This window comes from Nelumbo nucifera, chromosome 6 (genome assembly GCF_055504915.1).
Source record: "Nelumbo nucifera cultivar China Antique chromosome 6, China Antique-T2T, whole genome shotgun sequence".
Classification (NCBI taxonomy): Eukaryota; Viridiplantae; Streptophyta; class Magnoliopsida; order Proteales; family Nelumbonaceae; genus Nelumbo; species Nelumbo nucifera.
The window spans coordinates 40,622,149-40,630,236 of NC_142654.1; positions in this window are offsets into that span (position 1 = coordinate 40,622,149).

An 8,088-nucleotide genomic window follows, 5' to 3' on the forward strand; every position below is an offset into this window, starting at 1 on the left:
TCGGGCTCGGGCCTAGTATATGTTCATTAGTGACAAGTGAAAGCCCGGCCCGACCCGGCCCATGAACAGGTCTAGAAGGAACATACGGTCACTAGGGTCTCTCGCGATATGATTCACATGAATGGCCGAAGTTCCATGAACGGATCGGTAGTGATAACCACAAGCTTATCACCAATAGAAAAATCCACAGATATAGTTGGAGAATCAAAGTTGAATGTGTAAAGTTGAGTCCCAGTCTGAACATTCCATAGCTTCGCCGTCTGATCCGCGCCTCCAGTTATAACTTATAAGTCGCGTAGAATCCCCTGAACATCAATGCATCAATCTCGCTATAAAAATACCAGACTCCACTGAAATAACAAAAGGCCAAGATCGAGATTAAATTCTTATCTATAAAGATAAAAACTATACGAGCTAACTTGATACGTCACAACACCAAACAGCACCGTTTGGTCCCCAATCGCTCACCATTATCGGCAAACCAAACTGTCATCATGTGGTCTTTTGCACAGGAGAAGAGAAGATCACCTTCTCTGTTGTATTTAAGAAAAGTTAATGGCCTCTCATGGCCTTTCATCAGAATTGGCCTCATATTTTCAGATATCTAGCAGTTCGCATGAAACCCTACAAAAACCCTAAATTCTGAATTCTTTGCTGATGAAGAAAGCTAGCAGTCGCCGACTTTAGCATGTGGTCTTTTGGAACTCTTCACTCACTCAACACTTCTTCGGCTTGAAACCTGCATTGTCTCAACTTGCTCGTCCCAACCAAGCCTTTTACCCTACTGACTTTAGCGTCAAGGTGCCTACCCGAAGAATAACTCCTCGAGCCTCTAACTCTTCTACCTTGGCCTTGTCTAGTTGGCAAGATTATTTTGATTGCGGCCTTGGTTTGGAAAATCTGAAATCAGACAACATCAGATTGACACCATCTGTGAGAAACGTACAAAAAGCCATTTCCCAAACTTCTTATTGTATACCAAAAGTCATCATGCCTAAGAATGCATCCAACCGCTCTGGAGCCCGTTCCCCATCTTGGGGATCCTGTTCACTCTGTAGCTTTCCGCCTTAGGAGCCCCAACATCAGATAGTGTTTGACCCCGCACAATTCTATGCCATGCACAATTCTATGCCACAATTCTGCCCCAGCCACTCACCTTGTTGTGCAAGCACCTACCACGATCGATCCTCGAACTAAGGACCCCAAAAGGCACCACACAGACCGACAGAGGATCCAATCAGATTGCATGCATCCCCAGCCATCCTGGAAGTCCAATTCCTCATCATGGCATTACGGACACGACGCCCACAACAGATCCCATCACTTTGGCACTAGGATCTCGGCACGAGAGCAGTTCGGCGAGTGCTTGCAGTAGCCCCCAATCTCGATAGCCGAATCCAACTTGGTTCGAGACCAACAAGCGGCTCTGAAAGCAAAGAAGACCATGAATGTAGCGTTGGCAGATCAGAAAGCCGAGATCCATGATCTACGAGAAAGGCTAGCCAAACTGGAACACAGCCAAGCAAACTGCAACACGACTCCTCCAACAGCTCGACCAGCGGAACCACATCGCGGCCAACATCTTGCCAAGTTTCCCGTCTTCGTGCAGGAAATCGTAGACAAGCTCCCCCTGGTCGGATGGTGATCACCTCAATTCAAGAAGTATGACAAGGCCTCAAATCCTAACGATAATCTCGAAGGATTCAAGGTGATAATGATGTTGCACGGCTCGTCCAAGGGATTGATGTGCAAGGCCTTCGTTGCCACCCTTCAAGGGGTTGCCAAAACTAGGTACACCTTACTCCCGCCGCGGTCCATAGCCTCTTGGGAGTAGTTGAAAGCACAGTTCCTAGCGCAGTTCAGAAGACCACAACCAACCTCATGCAAGTGCATAAGAGGAAAGGATAATCCTTGAGAGACTACTTGGCAAGGTTCAATGTCGAGGCTCTTCAAGTTCGAGCCCTAGACCAGTCTGTGGCCATAGCTTCCATCATGAACAGGTTACATGCATCAATGTTCAGCTTCTCACTGCAAAAGAATCTTTCGCCCAACCTGACCATGCTCATGAAACATGTGGCCAAGTACATGAATGCCGAAGAAGCCCATAAGTTGCGTAGGAATGAAGAAGACAAGCACGACCAAAAGAGAAAAGACCAAGTGGAGATCGGATCAGGAGAGCAAGAGGCAAGACCACTGCCCTGACCGCAGGCCAAGAACTCCATCGCCGATGTATTGCAACTTAACACTATCTGACGCGCTGAGAGCCGAGATACTGATGTAGATCCGTAACCACAACTTCATCAGGTGGCCTAAGAAGATGAAGTCCCAGAACAACAAGAGGAACCAAGACAAATACCGTGACTTCCACCGAGACCATGGCCACAAGACTGAGAGTTTACATGATCTCCGCCATCACTTGGAAGACCTCATCCAGTGTAGGTACCTTGGTGGGTTTGTGGACAATAAAGAGCATAAGCCGAGAGAAGAACCACGCCACGCTGACGCACCCCCAACTTGAGCTCCACCGACCGAGGTCATCATTGTCATCTCAGCGGGATGGCCTTCGGAGGAGAGAGCAGCTCGGCCCTCAAGCCCTATGCCAGACTGCATCAAGTCGAATACAGGGAACCAAATAGACTAAGGCAAGAAATCCCCATCCCCATCACCTTCACTGGCGACGACCTCAAGGGGGTGCACACACCACACGAAGACACTCTTATCATAACTGCCAAGATCACCAACTTTGAGGTATAGAGGATATTTTCGACACGCGATGTTCGCCCAACATACTCTTTGAAGAGGCCTTTGAACATCTTGGCATCAGAAGAGACTATCTCACGTCAGTCAACACCCATCTAGTAGGATTCTCCAGAGATTCAATGATCCTTAGGGGAAGATCACTCTGTCATTGCTGATAGGGGATGGCCTCACCACTATCACAGCAGTGGTGCATTTCATTGTCGTTTGCATCCAGTCGCCATACAATGCTATCATCAGCCGACCAACGTTGAACGTGCTGCAAGCCTCAATCTCCATGTACCACTTAACCGCGAAGTTCCCAACACCTTACGGGATAGGCGTTACCCGAGGAAACCAGAGAGCCACAAGACAGTATTACTTGATGGCTTGTAGAGGGAAGCCTCACACCACTGAGACACTCACCACAGAAAGCATGGACCTAAGGGACGAGCTGCGGACACAACGCACGCCAGCCTATGGAGGACCTCGTCCAGGTGCCCCATTTTGATAACTCAGAGAAAACAATTCAGATAGGATCTCTCCTAGAAGGTAGCCTTCGAGACAACATCGTGCAACTCCTCAAAGACAACGCCAATGTGTTCGCCTGGTTAGCAACAAACATGTTGGGGATTGACCCCAAGGTCATCACCCTTCGGCTAAATACCAACCTGTAAAGTAGAAGAACATGAGCTTTGCCTCTAAATAGTGGCAAGTGATCAACGAAGAAGTGCAGAAACTACTCGATGTTGGCTTCGTCCAAGAGGTGACATACCCAAATTGGCTAGCGAACGTGGTGATGGTAAAAAAAACCAATGGAAAGTGGAGAATCTGTACCGACTTAAGTAGGGCCTGCCCGAAAGACAGCTTCCCCCTTATGAGGGTCGATCAGCTCGTTGATGCAACGGTGGGTAATGAGCTCCTAAACTTCATGAATGCCTTCTCTAGCTATAATCAGATCCAGATGAATCTAGACGACTAGGAGAAGACCGCCTTCATCACGGACCAATGATTGTACTGCTACAAGGTAATGCTCTTCGGTTTGAAGAACGCCAACACTAATAACTAGAGGCTGGTGAACCACATATTCAAGGAACAATTTAGTCGAAATGTGGAAGTTTACATGGACGACATGCTGGTGAAGAGCAAGAAAGTAGAGTAGTACCTAGCCAACCTAAAGGAGGTATTTGGCACCCTTAGGAGATATCGGATGAAACTGAACTCGACGAAGTGTGCCTTTGGCATCGGCTCCAACAAGTTCATGGGTTTCATGGTCATGTAGAGGGGAATTGAAGCAAGCCCAGATAAGATTCAGGCCATCCTGGACATGTAATTCTTGCAGTTGTACAAAGAAGTACAACGCTTCACTGGACGAATAGCCACACTTAACAGATTCATGTCAAAGTCTGTAGACCATTACTTGCCCTTCTTCAAGGCCCTAAAAAAGGTGAAAGACTTCTAATGGACTGAGGAGTGCAAATGGTCATTTCAGGAGTTGAAGCGCTACCTGAGCTCGCCGCCTCTACTTACAAAGTCGAACCCAAGAGACCAGCTCCTGCTCTACTTATCCACCAACAATGAAATGATTAGTTCGGTCTTAGTAAAGGAGGAAGGCTAGACCCAAAGGCCGACCTACTACACCAGCAAGGTCCTTATGAGCACCAAGACACGGTATTAAAATCTCAAAAAGGTCACGCTAGCCCTTGTCACTTTGGCATTGAAGCTCAAGCCGTACTTCCAGGCACATAACATCTAAGTGCTCATCGACCAGTCACTTAAACAAGTGTTGCAAAGGCCAGAGACATCAGGGCGTCTGATCAAGTGGACCATGGAGCTAAGAAAGTTTGACATCGACTACGCACCTAGGCCCTGGCCGAGTGCACATTCTTAGCTTTGAACCCAACCGAAGTCCCACCAATTTGGACCCTCCATGTGGACAGATCGTCCAATCAACAAGGAAGCAGCTTCGGCTTCATCCTCCTCGGACCAGGTGACACCATCCTCAAGCACGTCTTGAGGTTCGAGTTTAAGGCATCGAACAATGAAGCGGAATATGAGGCCCTGATAACTGGGCTTCAGCTTGCACTAGATGTCGGAGCAAGACGCTTGGAGGCCTTCAACGACTCCCTACTAGTGGTCAACCTGGTCATTGATTAGTTCGAGGCACGAGAGCCCACCATGGAAACTTATTTAAAGAAAGTGTAGGAGCTCGCCGAACAGCTTGAGCACTTAGCTATAGAACAAATCCCCAAAGCGGAGAACACCCGAGTCGACACCCTATCAAAGCTTGCCAACTCACCGCATACAGACCTCAACACCACAGTCAAGATGGACACCTTGGTGTAGCCTAACATCTCAGAAGCAGCCCTAGTGGTACCTCTAGAATGGCACCCTTCCTGAGGACCGAACTATAGCAAAAGGCTTATGCACAGGTTGGCCTGGTACTGCCTCATCTAGGGCCAACTCTACCGTCGATCACATACTTTCCCCCAGTCGAATCCAACTACGTCCTCAAGGAGATACACGAGGGTATCTGCGGAGACCACCCAGGTGCACGGACTCTAGCATACAAGGCACTCTGGTAGGGCTATTTTTGGCCCACCATGAAGCAAGATGCAACTCAACTCATCCGAAGGTGTGACCACTGTCAAAGGCACTCGAGAGGGTTTATTTTTTATTTTCAGTAGGAATGCATCCATTGTATCAAAATCAAATAGTTCCATATTAGTAAGGGCATATTTTCCTTTACCAAGTTTCGCATTTCATTTAAGTTGAGCTTATTCAATACTTGTCTATGAAGTTCAAACCAATTTTATAATGTTATGGGTTGAAACAATGTGCTATTTGAACTTCCCTTGGTTTCCTTCATTTTAACATCAAACAACAGTGCCTTAAGAAATAAAACTTTTTTCTTTGATACAAAGGAAAATAAGAGTAATAAACCAATTGTCTTGGTGCAAACCCTAATTCTCTCTCTCTCCCCTATATTTTCAAGGGGTGCATGCCTATTTTATCAAAACCAAATTGCTCATTTTAAGCAATGTGTTATTTTCACTCGGTATATGCCTATTTTCTGTAGGTTTATCAACTCAAATCAATTTCATAATACATTAGCTTTAAACAAAGTGCTATTTACATTTGATGCATAGGTTCAAAGAAGCTGAGGTTTGCCTCTAGAATCTATCAGCTCATTCACACTGGACCTCTACCCATGAACTCTTCCCACATCCTTATCAACAAGATACTACCATTATGTGTTGGGAACATCTCCCCATGAATGATAAGGGAGATGTTCCCAATGTGTGTTGCTTGTGGGTAGGGATGTGGGAAGAATTTGTGGGTAGATGAAGTTGTTCCCAACAGTATTTCCTTGGATTGTTACTCTTGTTCATGATTAATGAAGGATGGGGATGATAATTTCTACCCTACCTGGTGGATAACCGCCACGATAAGGTGGGGTTTTTTGCTTGAAGGACGGGTTTTGAGGTTTTACAACCTGTACGGGTATGGATAGGGTATGATATTAGGCTAAACCCAACCCTCTTGATCTGCATATTGTTGGAAAGTATATAAACTTTTATGTATTAGGTGTTGAATTTAATAATATTTTGAATTGTATGCGAAGGATAATTGATAGTTTATGTGCTTTTTGCATGTTTTATCAATTAATTGGAAATTTTGTTGTTTGTTTGTATTATTTTACTTATTTATTGCTTATATATAACAAAAAATAATAAGAAATTAGACATGGGTTCTAAACGCAACATATCCCTACCCTTGAATGCAAGGATGGTTTTGCATTTTAATGTGTGGAAGGGTTTGGTTATCAAAATCCAACTTTCTACGGGTTTTGGGGCAGATACAGGTTGGTAGGGGTGAGCATTCGATGTATTCAGTTAAAAACTGAACCAAATTTTTAAAAACCAAACTTATAAAATATAAAACCAAAACTGAAACCGAATTATTAAAAAAGCGAAAAACCAAAACTGAATTTTTCGGTTCGGTTTTCAGTTATTTCAGTTAAAACCAAATTTTATTAATATTATACTAATACACTGGCGGGGACCCGTGCAATGCATGAGATTTATTAAGCGAAAGCTAAATAATAGAAAGGGTTATTTACTAAAATACCCCTTATAGTTTCATAGATTTACTAAAATCTACCATATAATTAGCATTTTACTAAAACACCACTTATAATTTGCAATGGATTTAATCAATCTTCCATTAGATGACAATGGAAAATGATAGTATTGATCCCAATATTCATTTAAATAAATTTAATCAAAAGAAAATAAAAATAAAAATACCATTTTTGCCCTTAATAAGACACGAACAACTACTCTATTGGCTATATTTGGTCAATTTTATTTTCTGTACAAAAAAGTGTTAAGGGTATTTTTGGAATAAAAAATCATGGGCCTAATGACAAAACAAACACTCCTTAATGAAAGTTTGATTAAGTAAATAGGTTGTAAAATATATGGGATGTTTTAGTAAAATCAAAACTACAATGTAGGTTTAAGTAAATATGTAAAACTATAAAGTGTGTTCTAGTAAATAACCCTAATAGAAACACATAAGAGTATACAATTGTTTTATATTTTCAACTTTTTAAATAATTAATAATTATTCATATTTTCTATACTAGTTTTAATAATTTTTTTATAATTCAAAAATAACAATAATTAATTTCAGTTTGGTTTATTCATCAAACTAATGAAATTGACCAACCTGACCAACTCGACCCGAGTTGGTCAGTTTTCTAGTATTTTAGGTTAGCTTTGGTTCAAAAATTTTCCAATTGGACCATGTTGGATCAGTTTCACTTTAGCCATTTGTAAGCTGACCAAAATCGGATGACCTAACCATGGATATATATTAATATTTTATATTTTAAATAATTCTTAATATGAAAAAATGGGAAATTTCCATATTTCTTAGTTTAAAAGGTTTCATATCATAAATCTACTTTTTAATAATTGTACTATAATTTTTAAAATTAAATTTAATTTTTAAGTATAAATCTTTTGAACTGACTAATCAAACCAAAAAATCGACCCAAACCGATACAACTTGAGTGGATCGGTTTTTACAAAAGGTCAGTAGTCAGTTTCAGCTGACCAACTCCCCAACCTAACTAGGTCATTTGGTTGGCCAAATAGCCTATAACCAAATTGAACCAACTCATGAATACTTATAATTTCAACTAAATTAATAGTCTCATTTCTAATAAACAACAATGGTTTAATCTCTAATAAATATTAGAGATTATAATTTCAACTCATGAATACTTATAATTTCAACTAAATTAATAGTCTCATTTCTAATACTATTAACTTAGTCAATAAA